Raw genomic sequence first — 23,104 nt, 5'->3', positions numbered from 1 at the left:
GCAACCAATGAATGCATAAATAAGTGAAACAATAAATTGATGTCTCTTTCACCTTCTTTAAAAAAGTCAATTAAATTAAAAACAATTTTTTAAAGCAGCAGAAAAACTTAGAAAATTAGTGGAATTTTTTTTCGTTAGAAGCTAATAAAAAAAAAGATTGCCATTCCTCTAACCTGAGTTTGTAAAGATGTTGCTGTGAGAGTGTTTGCATTTGCTCTGTAACTGTTAAGAATTGCCTTTGGCTGCTAGTAAAGACCAAATTTTAGTGGCTTCCACAAAATAGGAATTTACAAATTCTTTTATTTAAAAGGAGTTCAGAGAGGCATTTAAAAGCTTTTACAACAGCTCTGTCAAGTCACTAGGAACCAGATTTTTTCTGTCTTCCTACTGTACCAACCTTAGCACATGGTTTTCATTTTTAGGGTTGTCCTACAGTCACAGCATGGCAGCTGGTACTGTCATTGTGACTACCAAAGGAAGTTCCAGGCAGAAAGAAGGGGGGAGGGTAAGGATAAAAGTGGTTCTTCCAGCTGAGTTATGCTCTTAAACTAGTTTTCCTGGAAAGCCCCACTCAATAATATATACCTAATTTTACTGAGTCTTGTTAGATTGCAAAATATGGGCCCACTGATGAACTCAGTAAAGTCAGAGACCTTATTCTCTTAGCATAGGCTTGAGTTTCCCATTTCTCTAGAGTGATTCCTCTATTCAAGTCCAGAATAGGCATTTCACGTTGGTGCTACTTCTCTAGTCTTAGTGGTTCAGGCCATATTTTTCTAGTATAACTTCCCCTTTGGTGGTAGGAATAGGCCCCTACCAGCCCCTGTCCTTATGCAGGGAGGCCAGTTAGAGCTTCTGCACAGTTAGGGTCTATATTGGTGTCATAGTCATTCCCAACCTCTAGGGTATAAGATCTGATATCATCATCGACTCCCACAGCATCAACTAATGTTCATTTTTTTAGCTTTTAAGTCCTTTTTTTATTTCTGCCACCTGGAGATTTACCTTTATCTACATAATTAAAAATTGCTTTCAAATTTATCTTTGACTTTTGAGTATAAGAAGCCAGTATAAAGTGTTTCTATTTGTGTTTTAAAAAGTCATATGTAACTTTTTTCTTCTTATTTCTGTACAAACATTTTGGCCTGTATACTTTAAATAGAATGCCTTCAGAGTTAACATTTGCTAACTTTTTTTTATTGCTGATTTGTATCTAATAACTTGCTTTTAAAAAGTTCAGTATTGCATCCTAATTTCCTATAGCTTTGAAAGAGGAGATTTTTTAAAGCTAACAGATTAATGCTTATCACCATAGATGAAATAGCAAGTAGCCAGTTTTTGATATCCTCTTGATTCCTCTTTCTTTTACTGTGAGAAAAGCCTGGCGGAAGTTTGGCTGACATGAAGTAGGTACTTAAAACGTGTTTGTATCCTTTTACAACCTCCCTACATAACTAGTAAGAGAAATGAAGATGACAGGGTACCTCTCGAGGTACATTGTCCAGCATATGGTCCCTATTTATTCCTTTTTCTTGTTTAGATTTAATTTTTATGTTTGTCAAAGTGTTAGGCTACAAAGTCAGGTAGTATCGAAAGCTTCTCTCATGCATGGAACAGAACATTCCTGCTTGCTTCTAGAACCTTCATCCCATTCTCCAAAGGCAACCCCTTTTTGGCCTGTTTTTCTGGCATTTACCTCTATATTTCTAAAAAGAATGTATAAGCAACTATTTTTGACTTCTCATTTTTAGATGTTGCCTTTCATTCTATACAAATTTTGGTTTAATCAGTGCTAAATAGTAATTTTACATTATCATGACTTTAAATATTTTATTAATTTTTGAGCCAAGTATAGTAGGATTTTTTTTTTCATATAATCTTCCATTTGGTTAATGAATCAGATAGCCTATATATTGAAATTTCCTTTTCTTTTTATCTTCGTTCCTTTTCCTCTCCCTCTTTACCGTCTCCTCTCCCTTTCCTCTCTCTTTCTCTTTTCCTCTCTCCTCTTTCTCTTTCCCATGTCTCCCTCCGATGCCACCTCCTTTCCTCTCCTACCTTTTTTCTATCTTTCTCTCTTCCCACTTTCCTTTTAAACTGGTAGACCTTTTTCTAGGTACCATCTCCCCTGCTCCCATCTGGGCTGGTTTCCCTTTAGTCCTGGAACTTCCCTCATTATCATCTTAGAAGTTTCTTTACGTCTTGCTTATTTTGGATTCCCTGTGTTCTAACCCTTTACTTCCCCATTTCTTTTTCTTTAATGGTTTATTTCCTTGTTTTGGTTGCACATCTGTAGCAGATTCATAAGGGAAAGTGTATGAGAAATAAAAACTTTAAGATTTTGCATTTTGTAACTTACCATCTTACTTGACTGATAGTGGCCAAGCAGAATTCTTGGTAATTTTTTCCCTTCAGAATTTTGTAGATATTTCTTAATTGCTTTTTAGCTTTCAGTGTTTCTGTTAAGTTCAATGAAGTTCTGATCTCTAATCTTTTGCATATGATTGTTCTCTCTGTATTTGTTATTTTTTCCTTATCCAGCTTATTTCTCATACTTTTCATGGTGGTATACTTTCCCTTACTCATTGTACTAGGCACACAGTGGCCCTTTTGATTTAGTAAATCATGTTGGAGAACACATGAGTTTGGTTAAAATTTTTTTGAATTATTTCTTTGATAATTTCCTTAGTTATCGTTTCCTTTTTTTGTGTGCTTCTCTATTTAGATGTTGGATCTTTTTAAAAAAATATTTTATTTACTTATTTTTAGAGGGAAAGGGAAGGAGAAAGAGAAAGGGAGAGAAACATCAATGTATGGTTGCCTTTCAGGTGCCCCCAACCAAGGACCTGGCCCACAACCCAGGCTTGCGTCCCGACTGGGAATCAAACCAGCAACCCCTCAGTTTGCAGGTTGGCATTCAATCCATTGATCCACACCAGCCAGGGCGGATGTTGGATCTTTTGAACTAATCTTCTAAATTTTTATATTTTTGTTCTGCTTTTTGAAGTAGTTCCTTACTTTATCTTCCAACCCATAACTTAAATTTCTGAATTCTTTTACACTGATAATTTCCAAGGGCTCTGTCATGCTCTCTGAATGATTCCTATTTTTATTTTCTGATTTTGTTTCTTGGGTACAATAGCTTTTCTTAACTCTATGAAGATATTAATCAGAGGGTTGTTGTTTTGTTTCAGTTTTCTGAAGTTTTCTTCTGCTCCTGGGACTTTTTTGCTCAGTTTCTCAGTACCATTTGTTTTGGCCTGTCTTGTCAAAGACTTTGCTTAAAAATCTGATTAATCTTAGTGGTCAAGTTTATAATAAGTCAATTGGATGCTCTGTGTATGGGTAGGGGTTGTTGACTGATTGGCTTCATTATAGGTGATATACCTGGGTTCCTCTCCATCAACTGGTTAGTTTATTTAGAGAAAACTCATCCATTTGGAATTGACCAATCCGGTTACCAATATTTTTTAAGCCAGGTGGTTACTGGAATTTCACTATTTAGAATTAAATTTTCAGTATAGTATCCATTTCCTCAGCTGTGCCTAGTGTCCCCACATCCAGATTTCCTTGTTTATCCATTCTGCAGTTTTCTAGGGTTGGGAAGAGACAGGTATTTGGTAGTGTATAGTGTAGAAAGAGTTTAGGGTGTGTGTGTGTGGGGGGGTTGTTTTTTAGCCTCACTTGAGCTATCCCTTCCAGATACATGTACCACCTCTGTGTGTGTGCAACCCCCAGCCCCTGATGCCTGATACTTAAAGTTCCTCTAGTTTCTGGTGCTGTGTGGTCCAAGATACATTGCCTCTGGTCTTATGTTATTGCAGCAACTTTTTCTGATCTGTTAAGTAATTTACTGCTTGTCTCCTTTCTAGCTTCCAAAACTTTATAATTGTTGTTTTGCCTTTTGTTCTTTTAGTCTTTGTGGGTTTATGTCCTTTTTATATCATTTAGTGGAATGTTAGAAAGGAGAGGAGGTAGTTTTTAAGTTAAGTACCTGTGCTTGTGATGTAGTCTTTTCGCATTTTTTTCCCCACTCAGCTCACAAACATTTCTGTATCTTCCTGTGGATTCTACTTTCCCTTTATGTTTTTCACCTTTCTGCCATTCTTCTTTCACTAGCAAACTTTGAGGAAGAATAAAACCATTTGATACTTCTATTTCTTTAACTGCCTACTATAGTGTAGTCTCAGTTGTGCTTAATGTTTGAGATATAACTTAGTTTTCATTTTAAACAGTAGCATATGAAATCTGCATTTGCTGTACCACTCTCATCATGGACACTGTCTATTTTGTCTTTCAGTGACCATTATGTAAAGATCCATGTACAAGAAATTCTTTTAATAATATAGCATAAGGAAAATTGTCTCCCTTGAGGATATGGTATAGTTTCTCCTTTTTGATAGCTCTATGACACACATTCTGTTTTCCTTTTGTTCTGGCTACCAGGCATCCTGGAACCAAATCTGATCAGTTATATTAATCTAATTATTAATATAGTTATTTCCTTCTCTTCCGCCTGTGGGGTTTAGAACTTCACCTCTTATCTCTGTTTCTCTGCGTGTTGATTTCATTCTCTCATACTACAGACTCTCTACTTCATGAGGCTGGAACGATGACTGCTGGCAGCTCTTGGCTCTCATCTTCCCAGCCCCTTCTACCAGAAGAAGGGGCTCTCTTGAAGAATCCTGGGAAGGACTCTGATTGGCCTGTCTTGGATCATGTACTCACCATCCCTGTGGCTGGAGTGGGGAGGGTACTATGAATGACAACCTTCACTAGAACTACATAGTTGGAGTCAGGGGTAAGAGAGTTTCCCTAAATAAGGGGATGTCCCTCATAATTGGTTTTCAATGTTCATTTTTCTATATTTTATTGTTATAATATATTGTAGGTCCCTTATTTATAGGTTGCCTCAAGTCCTTCTCTGGAAAAATTTTAGATACTTAAATAAGTACATAAAATATCACAAACTCCTATTCATGTACCCTTCAAACCATTACATTTGGCTCTTGACTCCACCACTCTATTATTGATTTTGTTGACTTTAAGGTGCCATATCTAAAATTTTCATTTTTATTCTATTTGATCTACTTTCAGCATTTAAAACTATTATCACTCGATGTTTCTTGCAGCACTCTCTCCTCATGACTTCTGGGAAGCTGCTTTCTTTTTCCTTTTTAAATACTGCTTTTTGGATTCTCATTTGGCATTACTCCTTTACTTTAAAGTTATACAATTGCTTTTCTGGCCTGTTTATTTGATTATTTCACTTGAGGTAAATTTATACATGTTCATGGATGCTTCTAAGCTTCAATATTACCTGAACAATTTTTTTTCTGGCCTTCAGATCCGTATTTACAGTTGCCTTCTAGATATCTCTATTTAGGTATCCTAGGCATCTTAAATTTAATATCTCTACTTTTCTAGTCACTAACATAACCTAAGTCCTATTTTTTTTGGTCTAGATTTATTGCAACAGTTTAAATTACTTAATTTAAAACTTTTAATTTATTTTATTTTTACAGAGGGGAAGGGAGGGAGAAAGGAAGAGAAACATCAATGTGTGGTTGGTTGCTTCTTTAGTGCCTCCTACTGGGGACCTGGCTTGCAACCCAGGCATGTGCCCTAACTGGGAATTGAACCAGCAACCCTTTGGTTCACAGGCAGGCACTCAATCCACTGAGTCACACTACCCAGGGTTAAATTACTTAATTTTTGGTAAGGCCATATATCGACATGTTCAGAAATACCAAGATACTCAGTGAAAGTTCTTCCTCCTAAATCCCTCTTATTTGCCCAGTTATGCATCCCAACTTCCCAGTTTTACTTGTTTTTCATTTATTTTCTTGGTTTCTTTATGTATGTACATGCTTATACATATAAAGGCTCTTGTTTTGTTGTTGTTTTTTTCAATAAAAAGGCAGCACATTTCACATCCTTAAAATGAACATCTCCCTTAAGTTCTCTCCTGTTTGTGTAATGCCTCGGTTTCAACATTATTTCCTACAAGCAAATATGATTATTGCTTCCTAATTCCGTTCAGTGTTTCTTAACCATTGGTGCAGGGAGAATTTTTTTCTTGTCCACAGTATTTTCACTGAAAGTATTGTATTTCTGCTTACACATTAATTTCTGCAAAGAGTATGGCTGGGTAGACACCCCACACCCTCATCCCCAACACTAAAAATTCTAGTCCTATAAATTATTCAGTAGGGTCAGAAATTTATGGTGGTACTGCTCTAGAGCCAAATAGAAAGTAAAGCTGCCCTAATGCAATGTAAACCCTTTTTTCCCCCCATCTGCCTTGTCTGTACCACTCCCATTTTCATGTTCCCTGCTCCATCTATATAACTATGAGCAGACTACTAACCCCAAAAGATTACTTCTACAGGCTATTCTCCAGAGATGATAGTTTTAAATGCTATGCTATAATGTTCAAGCAAAAGACATGTATATGTGACTGTCTTCATCTTGATGTTGCTTTAGGAGAGAGGGAAAATGAAAATAAGATCACTGTGGTGAAATTAGGAAGTATGTCATCAGTTGTAAGCACACTATTCATGGTTGGGTGTTTTTAGAGGTTTATTAGTTTCTCTCATTGTATGTGTATGTTTTAATCCCCTTGTTCTAATTTGTATTCCCTTTGTTTTTAATGTTAGGATGGAAATATTTAGATGGCTGTTCAGGAAAATTTCATTTTACTTAGACTTTCCTGAGGTGTTTTTTAATCTTCTTTGTCAACACGTGATTAATATTTATGGATGTTTGACTGCTTTTGGTAACTGATTTTTTTTTTTTGGAAGCTTTGAGCTTTCTCTCCCAAACACATTCCATCCTTTGACCTTCTTTGATATATGGATAATACAAGGTCCGGCACAAATAACGCCCCTTGTAAATTATGAAGTTTTTTATTACAAAATCATGAGCATGTAATTTCTGTAACATAATATCACACTATCTAGCATGCCATATGACATTTTAGGTGAAATGTTTACATTAAAACTATACATTATTGCAACCATTTGATTACCCTACCAACCACACTCAAGCAGGTGTTGCTTCTACCGGACTCTGTATATTTTGAAGTAAATTTTTCTTTTGTCATTTGAACAGATAACCACATATTACAATGTATAAAAGGATTAATAATTTACCTTGTCCAAACAAAGATTCCTAATTGCTTTGAGCCAACTCTGTGCATTTTCATTTACTTACTTGTGTATGTAGGATTTTCTTAACTTATTTTTAATTGTAAGATGTATGATTCCAAGAAAAGAGGGCATCCATTAAAAATTAAATGGACAAGCCCTGGCTGGCGTAGCTCAGTGGATTGAGTGTGGGCTGGGAACCAAAGTGTCCCAGGTTCGATTCCCAGCCAGGGTACATTCCTGGGTTACAGGCCATAACCCCCAGCAACTGCACATTGATGTCTCTCTGTCTGTCTGTCTGTCTGTCTCTCTCTCCCCCCTTCCCTCTCTAAAAATAAATAAAAATAAAATCTTTAAAAAAAATTTAAATGGACAATAAAATAATAAAGTAAATATACACATACTTAACCAAACTTAATAAGCAGAGGATTGTTCATTCATTTGACCCCTATTATGCCTCTCCTGATTGTATTCCCCTCTTCCATGAATGAAACACTTTCTTGATTTTTGTATTATTTGTTCTTCTCATTTTATTTCTAAACAATATAGTACTTTGTTGTGGCTGATTTGAACTTCATGTCAATGGAATAATGCTTTATTGTTTTTTTTTTTGATTCATTGTGTGTGTATATATATGTGTGTATATATATGTGTGTATATATATATATATATGTATATATATACACACACACTTTTTAAAAGATTTTATTTACTTTTGGAGAGGAGAAGGGAGGGAGGAAAAGAGGGAGAGAAACATCAATGTGTAAGGTATACATCGATTGGTTTCCTCCTACACACCCCCAGCTGGGGACCTGGCCCACAACTCAGGCATGTGCCCTGACCGGGAATTGAACCTGTGACCCCTTGGTTTACTGGCTGGCTCTCAATCCACTGAGCCACATCAGCCAGGGATACTTCATGGTGTATTTTTGAGATTTATCTGTTTGATGCAGGTAGCAATCATTGATCATTTTCATTGCTGTATAATATTTCAGTATGTGAGTCACACCACTCTGCAGTCTGCTGTTGATGGACATGTACATTTCTGTTAGTGTTTTGCAATTATGAACAATTACTTGAATATTCTCATATGTGCTCAAGAATTTCTGTAGCTCACTACTCTTTAAACTATGGGGTGTGCTGCATAAAATCAATTTAGTGGGGAGCAACCAGCATTAAAAAAAATGAAGCAGGACAGGAAAAAATTCACAGTGTATTTCCAGTATCCTATGTATGTATACAGGGTTGCAGTATATGGCATATTTTCAATCTAAGGGAAAAGAGGTCAGTGCCCTAAATAGTCATGTATTATGTGTTTTAAAAATTCTTGCAGCACACTGGTTGAAAATCTCTACTGTAGGATATATACTTAGAAGTGGAGTTGCTAGGTTGTTGGGAAGACTAATTGATTTTCAGAAGTGGTTATTTTACTTTACTTTCCCACTAGTGAATGGTGTCCTTGCTCTACCTCTTCATCCAGTACTTAGTATGTCAATCTTAACTTCAGTCATTTTGGTAGTTGTGTGGTAGTATGTCATTGTGGTTTTTACTTTGCAATTCTCTGATTACTAATGGTAGTGAATGCTTTTTCATGTAATAGGCCATTTGTATTTTCTTACTTGTGACTTGGAGATGGCTTTTCTAAATTAGTGGTTCATTTTTTTAAGTTCTTTTACAAGTTCTTAATTTCAATGTCATCAAAATTTTCACTTTTTTTTCTTTTGTGGTTAGTGCTTTATGTTACCTGTTAAAGGAATTCCTGTATGGGGGATAAATGCTAATGGGAAAAAAGTACAATAAAAAACTGAATTAAAAAAAAGGATTCTTTTCCTAACTTTAGGTCATGCATGAAATTATTCTGTATAGCCTTCTGAAAGACATTTTTTCCTTTTTTTTACATTTAGGTCCATAACACATCTGGATTTGATTTTGTATGTAGAGTGAAATAGGGGAAAATATATTTATACATACTCTATGTATTATATATTATATTAAATAGGAACATCCAGTTGTTTTAACAACATTCTTTCCTCTTCTGGTTTACAGTGGCAGTGTCATAAATCAGTAGTTCATATATGTGTGGATTTGTTCTTGGATGTACTTTTGGTTTGTCTTGTGGCAATACCATAGTTTTAAAATTACTGTAGCTTATGTTATAATATAAATCTACATATGAGATACCAGGTAAAATTAGTCCTTCCCTCTTGTCTTTCTTTTTAGAAATATCTTGCCTATTGCTTTTTGCATTTGATAATCATTTAGAATCATATTCTACAAAAAATCCTTTTGGTGTTTTTTTTATCTTTTAAAGTATATTTTATTGATTATGCTATTAAGGTATCCCATTTTTTCTCCCCTTTATTCCCCTCTGCCCTGCATCCCCCTACCTTAGTTCATGTTCATAGGTCATACATGTAAGTTCTTTAGCGTCTCCATTTCCTATACTACTCTTAACCTCCTCTGTCTACCCTTTTTTGTACCTGTCATTTATGCTGCTTATTCCCTGTACCTTTCCCCCTCCCCTTCCTGCTTCCCCCTCCTCTTCCTGTGATCTCCATTTCTGTGATTCTGTTCCTGTTCTAGTTGTTTGCTTAGTTTGTTTCTGTTTTTATTTTTTTAGGTTCAGTTGTTGATAGTTGTAAGGTTGTTGTCATTTTACTGTTCATAGTTTTGTCATCTTTTTCTTAGATAATTCCCTTAAACATTTCATATAATAAGGGCTAGGTGATGGTGAACTCCTTTAACTTGACCTTGTCTGGGTAGCACTTTTTCTGCCCTTCCATTCTAAATGATAGTTTTGCTGGATAGAGGGTGTAGGTCCTTGCCTTTCATGACTTTCTTGCCAGTCTCTTCTTGCCTGCAAAGTCCTGCAAAGTTTCTTTTGAGAAATTGGCTGATAGCCTTTTATTTTTAAAAAGATTTTAGATAGAGGAGAAGGAAAGGCGAAAGAGAGGGAGAGAAATATCAGTGTGTGGTTGTTTCCTGTGCACCCCTTAGTGAGGTTTGGGCCCACAACCCTGACATGTGCTCTAACTGGGAATTGAACTGCCGACCCTTTGATTGGGAGGTTGCCACTCAATCCACTGAGCCATACCAGCTAGGCCTCAACTGATAGTCTTATTGGAACTCCTTTGTTAGGTACCTTTCTCCTTTTCTCTTGCTGCTTTAAAGATTATCTCCTTATCTTTTTTTTTTTTTTAAGATTTTATTCATTTATTTTTGGAGGGAAGGGAAGGGGGAGAGAAACATCAATGTGTGATTGCCTCTCATGCGCCCACTACTTGGGACCTGGCGTGCAACCCAGGCATGTGTCCTGACTGGGTATCGAACCAGTGACCCTTTGTTTCACAGGCCGGCACTCAGTCCAGTGAGCCACACCAGCCAGGGCTTTCTTCTTATCTTTAATCTTAAGTAATTTTTTAAAATAGATTTTATTTATTTTTAGAGAGAGGGGAAGAGGAGGAGAAAGAGAGGGAGAGAAACATCAATGTGTGGTTGCCTCTCATGCACCCGCTACTGGGGACCTGGCCCGCAACCCAGGCATGTGCCCTGACTGGAAATTAAACCAGCAACCCTTTGGTTCACAGGCCTGCACTCAGTCCACTGAGCTACACCAGCCAGGACATAATCTTGGATAATTTAATTATGATGTTTCTTGGCATGTTCTTCTTTGGGTACAACTTTTTTGGGACTCTCTGAGCTTCCTGGACTTCCTGGGAGTCTATTTCCTTTGCCAGTTTGGGAAGTCTTCTTTCATTATTTTTCCAAATAAGTTTTCAGTTTCTTGTTCTTCCTGTTGTCCTTTTGGCATCCCTATGATTCAGATATTGGAATGTTTAAAGTTGTCCCAGAGGCTCTGAAGCCTCTCCTCATTTTTTTGAATTCTTGTTTCTTTGTTGTGTTTGGTGGAATGTTTATTTCTTTTGTTGCAAATCATTGTACGTATGTATGTATGTATGTATGTATTTAAGACAGGAGAAGGGAAGAAGAAAAAAGGTGAGAAACATCAATGTGCGGTTGCTTCTCATACACCCCCTACTGGGCACCTGACTTGACCATCAACCGAGGCATGTGCCCTGATTGGGAGTTGAACCAGTAGCCCTTTGGTTCGCAGGCTGGGGCTCAATCCACTGAGCCACACCAGCCAGGGCCAAATCATTGTTTTGAGCCCTGGTTTCCTTCCCTTCACTGTTGATTCCGTGTATATGTGTGTGTGTGTGTGTGTGTGTGTGTGTGTGTATGTATTTACTTATTTATTTCACTTTGTATAGCCTTCACTTCTTCCTTTACTTTGCATTGGTAATCAGTAATTTCTGTGAGTATCCTGAGGACCATTGTTTCGAACTCTGCATCTGATAAGTGGGTTCTCTCCTTGTCGCTTAGTTCTGTTTCTGGAGTTTTGCTCTCTTCTTTAATTTGGGCCATATTTCTTTGTCTTGGTGTACCTGTTACATTTTAAGGGGCCAAACCTTAGGTATTAACCAGGGTGGGGCAATCCACTTTGCTCCCCTGTGGTGCTGTCTGTGGTGGGAGGGTCAGAGTGGGAACAAAGCCACTGGCTTGATTTTTGCTGCTTTAAAGAGACTGGCAGTTTCTCCTATTTCTATCACCCCCGCAGGTTTTTACAGCCAGAGGTTTTGAGGCTTTATTTTGCCTGGGCTGGGACCCTAGGTTGTTCCTGGTTTATCTGCATGTAAATGTGGGACTGCCTGATCTCCCAGCTATTGTCTTGCCTTGTGTTCTCTCTGTCCTGGCTACCGACTTCCATGCCTCCTGCTAGTCAGGATGAATGTTTGTTCAATCCTTGGTTGTTGGGCTTCCATACAGTTGATTTTTCTGGCAGTTCTGGTGGGTTTTTGTTTTTAAATCGGTCGTTTCCTTTTGGTTGTGTGAAGAGGTGAAGTGTATCTACCTACGCCTCCCATCTTGGCTGGACTCCATTTTTTCATTGGATTTTTTTTGATGTTGAGTTATATGAGTTCCTTTTATATTTTGGATATTAACCCCTTATTGGATATATTATCCAGAACTTTTTCATTATCCTAAACAGAAACTCTGTACCTGTTACACAACAACTCCCCATTTTACCCTGTCCCCAGGTGACTTTATTTTGCTTTCCACTTTTCAAAAAAATTTATTAGGGTAATATTGATCAATAATATTATATAAGTTTCAAGCATACATACTGTGTGCTCACTCACTATCCAAAGTCTGGTCTTCGTCACCATATATTGACCCCCTTTACCCTCTTCATTATCCCCTCACACTTCCTACTTTCTATCTTTATGAATTTGTCTATTGTAGATACCTCATATAAGTGGAATGATAGAATATTTATCTTTTGTACCTAGCTTATTTCACTTAATGTTTTTAATGTTCATCCATGTTATAGATATGTCAGATTTTGTTACTTTTTATGGCTGAATAATATTTCAGTGTATTTAACCACATTTGTTTATCCATTCATCTGTTGGACACTTGGGCTGTTTCTCCCTTTTGACTATCATAAATAATGCTGCTATGAACATTGGTGTACAAGTATATTTGAGTCCCTCTTTTCAATTTTTTGGGGTATATACGGTATATACTAGTTGTGAAATTGCTGGATCATATGGTTAGTCTGTGTTCATCTTTTTGAAGAATGGCTGAAATGTTTTTCACAGAGATGCTATTTTACATTTGCACCAGAAGTTCATGAGGGTTTCAGTTTCTTAATATCATTTCCAAATCTCTCTTTCTCTCTGTCTGTCTGTCTCTCTTTTTAATAATAGTCATGCCAGTGGTGTGAAGTGGTATCCCTTTGTGCTTTTGATTTGTATTCCGCAAATGATTAGTAATGCTGAACGTCTTTTCATGTTCTGTTTGGTCATTTATAAATCTCCTTTGGAGAAATACCTATTCAGTCCTTTACCCATTTTGTAATTCGATTGTTTGTCTTTTTGTTGTTGAATTGTAAGAGTTCTTTATCTCGTTTGGAAACCAAAACTGCTATCTAGTTCTGGGTGTGGACTATTAACAGATACATAATTTGCAAATATTTCCTCATATTCTGTGGGTTATTTTTTCCACTCTCGGATGCACAAAAATTTAATATTGATGAAGTTCAGTTTATCTATTTTTCTTTTGCCTGTGCTTTTGGTTTCAGATCCAAGAAATCATTGCCAAATCCAGTACCACAAAGATTTCCCCTATTTTAAGTGTTTTCTAAGTTTTAGCCTTTATGTTTAGTTTAGATCCTCGATCCATTTTGAGTTAATTTTTGTATATTGTGTAAGTTAGGTAAGATTCCAACTTCATTGTTTTGCATGTGGATTTCCATTTTTCCCAGCACTGTTGAAAAGATGATCCTTTCCCTATCAAAGGTTTGACTTTCTTGTCAAAAATCACTTGACCATATATAAGTGTAAGGATTTATTTCTGTGCTGTCTATTCTCTTCCATGGCTCTGTGTCTGTCTTTATGCCATATGACACCATTTTGATTACGGTAGCTTTTTATTTAGTTTCAAGACAGGAGGTGTGGGTCCTTCAATTTTGTTCTTCATTTTCAAGATTGTTTTGGTTGTTCAGGGTTCCTTAGATTCTAAAATGAATTTTAGATTAGCGGACATTTGGTCCTGTCCAAAATGTCCATGGACACATTTGATCTGCACCAAAAGGTCCTTGAAATTTGCTCATGTTCAAAGCATCCACAAGCATATTTGGTCCATGCTTAATTGTACTTGCTTTTTGGTCCTATTAAAAACATCCCCACTTCGAAAATATCCCTGGGTTCAAATAGCCCATAACATTTATTTACACTATTGATTTACATGATTGATTTATGAAAAATACTATCATGCTTTATTGGTTCAGTAATTGTGTTGTTGCTGTATTGTCAGTAACTCTCTTGCTTCACTAGCCTAGCTAGTAATGGCACGGATAGTTAAGTAGATGGGTTGGTGTGTACCAGATGTGTCCATGGATGTTTTGGTTCAGGACCAAATTTCTTTTTCCTTTCTTTTTTTTTTTTTTAAAGATTTTTCTGTAAATAAATAAATATTTATTTATTTTTAGAGAGAGGAAGGGAGGCAGAAAGAGAGGGAGATTCTCACACACCCGAACTAGGGGCCTGGCCCACAACCTGGGCACATGCCCCGACTGGGAACTGAACTCATGACCTTTTGGTTCACAAGCCTGCACTCAGTCCACTGAGCCACACCAGTCAGGGCAGGGGCCAAATATAAAGGACATTTTGGAGAGGACCAAATAGTAAGGACCTTTTGGTGTGGAACAAATATCTTGTGGACATTTGGATAGCACCAAATATAAATGTCCTGCAAGGATTTTGGGAAGCATTGTTTTACTTCTGTAAAACGTTATTGTTGGGGTTTTTGGTAGGAATTGCCTTGAATCTGTAGATCATTTTGGATAGTAGTGACATCTTAGCAGCATTGTTTTCTAATTCATGAACGTGGTATGTCTTTACATTTATGTTGTCTGTAATTTCTTTTAGCAGCATTTCGTAGTTTTCACTATAAAATTCTTTGCCTCCTTGTGTAAGCTTATTCCTCTTTTTTATGCTACTATAAAAACAATTGCTTTCTTTTTTAAATTTTTATTTAATGATTTTGGAGAGAGGAGAAACATCAATTTGTTCCACTTATGCATTCATTGGTTGATTCTTTTTTTTATTTTTTAAATTTATTTTTTATTCTATTTTTTCCATTACCATTTGTCCTTCTTTTTCCCACCTCCCCTTTACGGTTGATTGTTGTATGTGCCCTGACCAAGGATTGAACTGGCAACCTTGGCATATTGGGATGATGCTCTAACTCACTGAGATATCTGGCCAGGGCTGTAGTTATGTGATAACTCTTGAAATTAGTTAAGGCGATTGGTTGTATTTTATTTTATTTTTTCAAAATCACTTTAGTTATTAGGTTCCTTTGTGCTATTGGTTTAAAAAAATAGATATTTTAGAATAACCTGACTGTATCTATCCAAAAATCTAGCTAGTATTTGGATAGGATTACCATGAAACCTCAATATTAATTCATAGAGAGTTAACATCTTTCCTGTGTTGTCATCATGCCATGTGTTAATTTATTTATATCTTTTTATGTATCTATGAATAAATTATATGTTTTTTTTTATATCTTTGATGACTTTTGTCAGTTTTGTGTAGTTTTCAGCCTATAGGTCTTGTACATGTTTTGTGGAGTTGAATCTAAGTATTTAACCTTTTGGGAAACAGTTGTAAATAGTATCATACATTTGACATACATGAAACATTCTATGTTTAATTTGATTGCCCACATATTTATTGTTATTACCATATTTTGCTGTGTATAATGTGCACTTTTCTGCCCAAATTTTTGAGGGAAAATAAAGATGTATGTTATACATAGGTAGTTCTAATTCCATATCTATATAAATGTTTTTAAATTTGTTATTTATGCTTATGTGATAAAAGTGTAACCCTAGAAAGCAATAATGATTTCCATATGCAAAATAATACCCTGGAATATGATAATCGGTTTTGTTTCTAAATATAAAGAAATAATTGAATTAAAAAGTTAAAACAAAATATTTTTCCCCTGAAAGTTTGGGCCAAAAACATGGGTGTACAACATACACGGGAGCACATTATACACAGCAAAATACAGTATATGGAATTAACAGTTGATTCTTCGTAATTATCTTGCATCTACCAACCTTGTTGAATTCACTTACTAGTTCTGCAGTTTTGTTATAGATTACTTGGGATTTTCTATGTAGATAATTTGTATCATCTGCAAATAGGGTTATTTTTATTACTTTCTCAATTTGTATGCCTTTTATGCTTGCCTAGTTTTCTGGCTAGACATTTCAACATCATGTTAAGATTGGTGAGAATAAACATGTCTTATTTCTGACCTTAGGCAGATAACATTCACGCAGTGTTGAAAAGCATTAAGGAGTAAGATGTCAGCTGTAGGTTTTTGTTGATGTTCTGTGTGAACTTGAGGAAGTTTACCTTTATTCTTGGTCTATTTTTCTTAGCTTTAAAAAACATTAAAAATGGGTGTGGAACTTTGTCAAATACTTTTTCTACATCAATTGATATATGTAATTTTTTTCCTTAGCCTATTAAGATGGTAGATTACATTCATTGATTTTGAGTATATAACTAGCCTTGGAATAAGTATCACTTAATCATGGTGTATACTTCGTTTTATATTATGGGATTCTATTTATATTTTGTTAAAGGTTTTTGTATGTAGTCATGAGGGATATTGGTCTGTACTTTTCTCTTTTCATACTTGGTTTGTCTGGTTTTGGTATGGGAGTAATACTAGCTTTATGAAACGAGTTAGGAAATGCTCTCTTCTGTTTTCTGGAATAGATTACATAGAATTGGGTTAATTCTTCTTTAAAAATTTGGTATAGTTCTCCAGTGAAACTATCTGGGCCTTCATGTTTCTTTATTGGTAGTTTTTAAAGTACAAATTAAAATTTTAAAATAGTTTTAGAGATACTCAAATTACCAGTTTCATAATTGACGAGTTGGAATAGTGTTTTTCAAGGAAGGAATCCATTTTGTCTAAGCTGTCAAATTTATGTGTGTGAAGTTGTTGATAGTGTTCCCTTGTTTTTCCTTTTATATCTTCAGGATCTGTACTGGTACCAGTTTCATTCTTAACACTGGCAATTTGTTGTCTTTGTCAATGTTGCTAGGGGTTTATCAGTTTCATTGACCTTTTTTGAAAGAACCAGCTCCTTGTTGATTTTTTTTGGTATTTATTTTCTATTTTAAATTCATTGATGTCTACTCTTACATTTATTTTTCCAATCTTCTGCTTGCTTTGCCTTATTTTGTTCTGTTTTTGGTTTCCTGAGGTGAGTTTAGATTATTGTTTTGACACTTTTCTACTTTTCTATGAATTGTTGTAAATTTCCTTTATCACCCTGGCTGGTGTAGTTCAGTGAATTGAGCACTGACCTGCAATCCAAATGGTTTCAGGTTCGATTCCCAGTCAGGGCACATGCCTGCGTTGTGGGCCAGGTCCCCAATAGGGAAATCACACGTTGATGTTTCTCTCCCTTTCTCCTTCCCCTCTTTCTAAAAAGAAGTAAAATCTTTAAAAAAAATCTTTAAACAAATGAACAAATTTTCTTTATCACTGTTTTAGCTCTGTGCAACAAATTTTGGTGTTGTATATTCATTTTCATTTACTTCAATTTTATTTTTTCATCTTCCTTAAGACTTCCTGTTTCATTATTATGCCACTTCCTTCAGGTTTCTTAGAAAAACCTGTTCTTATTCAAATTATATTTACCCTATAAATAAAGTGTTTTTTTTCCTCTGGATGTGTTCAAGGTATTTTTCTTGTGTTTAGATTTCAGAAGTTTAGTTGGGATATGTTTAGAAGTAGATATTCTCTGGAATTATCTTGAGATTTGCTCAGATTCTCAAATTTGTAGTTTTTTCTTGCCAGATTTGGGGATTTTTCAGCTATTATTTGTTTGAGTACTTTTCCAATCCTGCCTTATTTCTTCTCTCATTTCTGGGACACTGATGGCTGCTTTTTTGTTATAGTCCCAAAGATCTATGAGACACTTTTTCTTTATTTATTTCTTCAGTCTGTTTCTCTCTTGTTTACATTAGGTAAGTAACATGTATCCTACTTTACTGATTCTTTTCCTCTCTTTTCTTCATTCTGTTATTGAGGTCGTCCATTGAGCTTTTTATTTTGCTTATCATACTTTTTAGTTCTGAAATTTCCATTTGGTTCTTTCTGTCTTCAATTTTTTGCTGAGGCTTTCTGTTTTTCATTTTTGTTGGTTATTGAATCATTTTTTTTAAAAATTGCTTTAAAATCTTCTGATAATTCTAACGTTTCTGTCAGAGGTTAAAATCACAAATATCTCAGTGTCAGCATCTGATTTTTCTTCATTCAGTTTGAGATCTTTCTGGTTCTTGGGTATGACAAATGATTTTTTATTGAAACCTGAACATCTTTGGAACATTGCATTTTGTGTAAATATGTTTTAGTTTGCCTTCTCTGATGCTTGTCTGACAAGAGAAGAGTGTGGGTACCACCTCCTTATGCCAGCTCGGGGATGAATTTCAAGTGCCCTACTTGGCCTCTGTTAACATTTGAGGGAAGTTGCTTGTTATTGAGGAGCAGAATTAGGAGTTATGGCTGCCTAACCTGGCCCAAAAGGATGTGGCCTTATTTATCATTGTGTGTTGGTAAAAGTTCTGACTTTCTTCTAGACCTACTCTGACACCACCCCAGTGGGGACAGGGTGGATTACCTCTTTACTGCCAGATGGAGATGGATGTTCAGGCTTCCCATGTTGTCTCTATTGACACCATGGGTGGAAGTTCTCATTACCAGCCAGGGAGGATGCAAGTTCTGATTCCCTACCTGACCTACATTTACAGTACCCCAGCAGGAGTCTTGGGATAGTGCATAGTCTCATGAAGTGAATGTTTAGGTTACCCACTGAACCATTGCAGGAGCAAGTAGGGGCAATTTTATCTGTAATGTTCTGCTGGGGTAAAGCAGTTACAGTCTAAAAAAGTGTTCTTTCTAGTTAATATGCCCTCTACCCAGTTCTTTGGCTAGAGGGAGAAGGCTTTTTGGGGGGCTTTTCTCTTGGTCTCTGATTGTTGGTACTTTAAAGGTGCTGACATCTTCCATTCCAAGAATGGGATATGTTAGGTAAAAAGAAAGCTCAGGGAACTTACTGCTATGTTGTTCCTTTGGTCCTATAGTCCCTAGCTAATTTGCCTTTTTAACTATTTAAAATACTTATTTTTTATTTTTTTAAATTACATGCTATTTAATTATTTTAATTTATTTATTTTATTATTATTCTCTTAACAAACAGAAATTTATTGTCTCACAGTTCTGGAGGTTTGAGGTCTAAAATCATGGTGTCAGTAGATTTGGTTCCAGGTCAAGTTTCTAGTGCTTTTCTGGCAGTCTTTTGTTTTCCTTGGTTTTACATGCATTACTCCAATCTCTGCTTTCACCTTCGTGTGATGAAATGTCTCTCCTCTTGGTCCCTGTCTGTGTTCAGGGAAACATCAGTGTGTGATTGCCTCTCACGTGGCCCCTGACCGTGGGACCTGGCCCATAACCCAGGCATGTGCACTGACCAGGAACTGAACCAGCAACCCCTTAATTCGCAGGCTGGCGCTCAATCCACTGAGCCACACCAGCCAGGGCTAGTAGACACCTTTTCTGCTTGTTAAAGATCTTTTATCTTCCTGGCTGGCATAGCTCCTTGGAATGAGCATGGGCTGCGAACCAAAGTGTCGCAGGTTCGATTCCCAGTCAGGTCACGTGCCTGGGTTGCAGGCCATGGTCTCCAGCAACCTCACATTGATGTTTCTCTCTCTCTCTCTTTCTTCCTCCCTTCCCTCTCTAAAAAATAAATAAATAAAATGTGAAAAAAAGATCTTTTATCTCTGGTTTTAGGCAATTTGATAATGATATGTTGTGGTTTACATTTTGCTTTGTATTTCTGTTGCTTGGCGTTTACTTAAAAAGTACTTTGTTCTATGTGTTTATCATTAAATATGGCAAATTGTTGGTATTATTTCTTCAGACTTTTGTTTCCTGTATTTATTTTCTGTGGCTCCAATTATAAGTATTTTGGCTTCTTGAAGTTAATTTCCAGCTAACTTAAGCTTTGCTAATTTTTTAAAAGTTTTTCTCTGTTTCATTTTGGTTAGTAATTGTTATTTGATTTCTTGTGCTGTAAAGCTCATACAGTATGTTTTTTATCTTACACCTTTTATTTTTCATCTCTGAATTTCTCATTTTTCTTATTCTTTGATGTTTCTGCTTAACATGTTTAATGTTTTCTAGCTTCGTGGAGATACGGAATGTATTCATATTAATTGTTTTAAAGGACTGGAGGAATAATTCTGTTATCTATGTCATTTCAAGATTTGTTTGGTTTTTATTTCATTAGGGGTATAATTTGCTGTATCTGCATATGTCTTGTTAAGTTTTTACTGACTTTCAGTCATTATGAATTTTATCTTGTTAGGTTCTGTATTTTTTGTTACTGGAAAATAGTTTGTTACTTTTGGGTTTTGCTTTTTTTTTATTTTAATCATTGTTCAAGTATTTTTTTTTATTTTAATCATTGTTCAAGTATGCTTTTTTTTTTTTTTTAATAGGCACATCTAGAGAGACAGAAAGTAAATTAGTGATGCCTAACCCTGGGAGGGGAAGTGCTAGGGGAGAGTGAGCAGTGACTCCTAATGGGTATGGAGTTTCTTTTCTTTCTTTTTATGATTATTTATTTATTTTTAGAGAGGGGGGAAGGGAGAGAAACATCAGTGTGTGGTTGCCTCTCAAAAGGCCCCCACTGGGGACCTGGCCCAGAAACCAGGCATGTGCCTTGACTGGGAATCGAACTGGGACCTGGGACCCTTTGGTTTGTAGCCTGTGCTCAATCCACTGAGCTATACCAGCCAGGGCTGCTTTTGTTTTGTTTGGACAGATCAGAGCTACCTTTAGGGTTAAATTTTCTCTCCTTCTGAGGCATTGCTCTTCTTAGTATTGTCATATGATATAATTACTAGGTTTTCCATTCTGGCTTTTGGGAACAAGCATTATTTGCAGCCTTGTATGAGTTTTGGGTGCTCTTTACTTCTAAATCTTTTGATTTTTCTCTCCCTGGCCTTGAATAGTTCTTCACATGCAATTGTTGATTACTCAACATTCTAGGGTAAGCCTCTGTAGATCTCTTCATTTTTCTCTGTCTTCCCAGCTTTGTACTCAGTGCTGGTCTCACTTGTAAGCTCTGGCCCCCTTGGCTTCTTGGGCTCGCAGCTCCATTTCCTCATCTTGGGGAGACAGGCCCTGCCTGAGTTCCTTTTCCCCTTTCCATGGTCTGAAAACTCTCAAGGCAGTAAGCTGGGCAGATTTTGTTTTTTTTTTGTCTCTCATGGCTCACTCTCTGTCATTACTGTTGTCCAAAATCTTGAGTGCTGTTGTTTCATACACTTTGTTAGGTTTTTATTATTTCACGCAGAAGGCTAAATCTGGTTTCTTTATTCCATCTTGATTGGGGGTGGTTTTATTTTGCATTTTTGTAATGACTAGTGTAGTGATACTGAGTACATTTTATTTGCTTATTGATCATTCATGTGTTTTTTTCTTACGAAGAGTTTGTTCATACCTTTAGCCCTTTTCCTTCTTTCTCTCCTTGTTTTTTTCTTCTTTATCCATGTTTTTTTCTTTTTTGAATTGGAGAACTGGTATGCCCTGGACGTACCAGTTCTTTGTTAAATAAATATTTCATAAGTATTTTCTTGAAGTCTGTGATTTCCTATTTTTTTAACTGTGCCTTTTTAATGAACAAAAATATTTAAGTCTAATTTATCAGTTTTTATGTTTTATAGTTGTTGGTTACTATGGGCTAAAACACTTTTGCCTAACCCTGAAGTCATGAAGGTAATTTTGTTTCCTCTGAAACTTTCTGTTTTTGCTAATCTATGGTCTGTGGTGCATCTCAAATTAAGTGTTGTAGATTTTATTTTTGCACCTGGGTATGAAATTGTTTCTACACTGTTTGTTGCAAATTATCTTCTTTTCTTACTGGATTGCTTTGATGAAACATCACGTAAGTGATGTTTCTGCATAAGTGATGTGAATAAGTAAGCTGCATAAGTCAGCTCTATTTTAGGAATCATTATTCTGTTCCATTGATCCGTTTGTCTGTCATATCATATACCACACTGTTTTGATTATTTTTAGCTGTATAGGAAGTCTTGAAATCAGATTTGCAAGCCCTCAACTCTTTTCATCTTTTTCAAGATTGCTTTGCAGCATCTAAGTCCTTAATACTTCCGTATAAATTTTAGTATTAGTTTTTCCATTTCCAAAAAGGCTGATGTGCTTATGATTGCAGCTTGCTTAGACTCTGTAGATCTTTTTGGAGAAAATTGACATGTTAACAGTGTTGAGTCTTCCAATTTACTAACATGGTATATCTTTCCATTTAAGTCATCTTTGTTTTTTTTTGAGCAGTATATTTTGTGCTTTTTAGTCTTTGGTTTCATGTGTCTTATTTTTAAAATTATTTTTATTTTTCAATATTTTATGCTATTGTAAGTGGTATTTTAAAAAACTCAGTTTTTAATTATTTGTTCTTAGTATATGGAAGTAGAATTGACTTATGTACATTGACCTGTGTCTTATGACCTTAACTCACATTAATTCTATCAGATTTTTGTGATAACTTAGATTTTTCTAGTAGGTAGAGGTTTATCAACTTTGTTGATCTTTCTGATTTGTATTTTTGAAAACATTTTCTTCCTTTATTGCATATACTTAAATCTTCCCATTCATTGGGGAAAGCATTCTGTTTTATACTATTAATTATGTCTTCTGTAGGCTTTTTATTGATGATTGTCACTAGTTTTTTTTTTAAATCATTGATTTTATTATTACATAAATATGTCAGGCAAGGCTGATAGATCAGGAGAGGACTGTCATTGTTAAGATAGTTTGTTATACTCACAGATTCACAGAGGAGTTATACCAAGACATAGAAGGCCCACATGGCTTAGTTAGGAGGCAGAAGGAGCAAAAGGGAAAAAGTAAAGGCAAGAGCCTTTATTCTGATTCCTGGGAGAAAGTATAGTCAAGGAATGATAATCTGGTTTAGGATTGTCTAGTTTGAGTAATTTGAAGGACTCTCTCGGGGGGGGGGGGGGGGGGAAAGGGACTTTCCCTATTTGTCTGGTACTTAACGTTGGGTGATTAGGACTGGGGAATATACTGGCTGGATTGTAAAATAGATCAATATGGTAGGGGTATGGTCTTTGGATTGGTTGGCTTGCATATGAAAGCTAGCCTAGGGGTTGTTTGCTACCTGCAGGAATTAGCCAGTCTTGGGAGGGCCAGTCCCTCTCTAGTCAGCAGGCAGGCCCCAATGTATTAAAAATCTGAATGAGAAGATA

General features: G+C 36.0%; 1 protein-coding gene across 15 annotated transcripts in view; it reads left to right on the top strand.

Annotated features, from left to right (window-relative positions):
• MLLT10 (MLLT10 histone lysine methyltransferase DOT1L cofactor) overlaps positions 1-23,104 on the top strand; it is a 254,453-nt gene that overhangs the window by 21,644 nt on the left and 209,705 nt on the right. Inside the window, exon 1 of one of the 15 annotated variants that reach the window (XM_036023471.1) lies at positions 4,634-4,801. The exons of the other annotated variants lie outside the window; for them this stretch is intronic. The gene's annotated coding sequence lies outside the window, so the exon portion shown is untranslated. Of the gene's footprint in view, positions 1-4,633; positions 4,802-23,104 lie in introns of those variants that run through there. 15 annotated transcript variants of the gene reach the window in all.

Source organism: Phyllostomus discolor, chromosome 1 (genome assembly GCF_004126475.2).
Source record: "Phyllostomus discolor isolate MPI-MPIP mPhyDis1 chromosome 1, mPhyDis1.pri.v3, whole genome shotgun sequence".
NCBI lineage: Eukaryota > Metazoa > Chordata > Mammalia > Chiroptera > Phyllostomidae > Phyllostomus > Phyllostomus discolor.
This window is presented reverse-complemented; position numbering and strand designations above follow the sequence as displayed.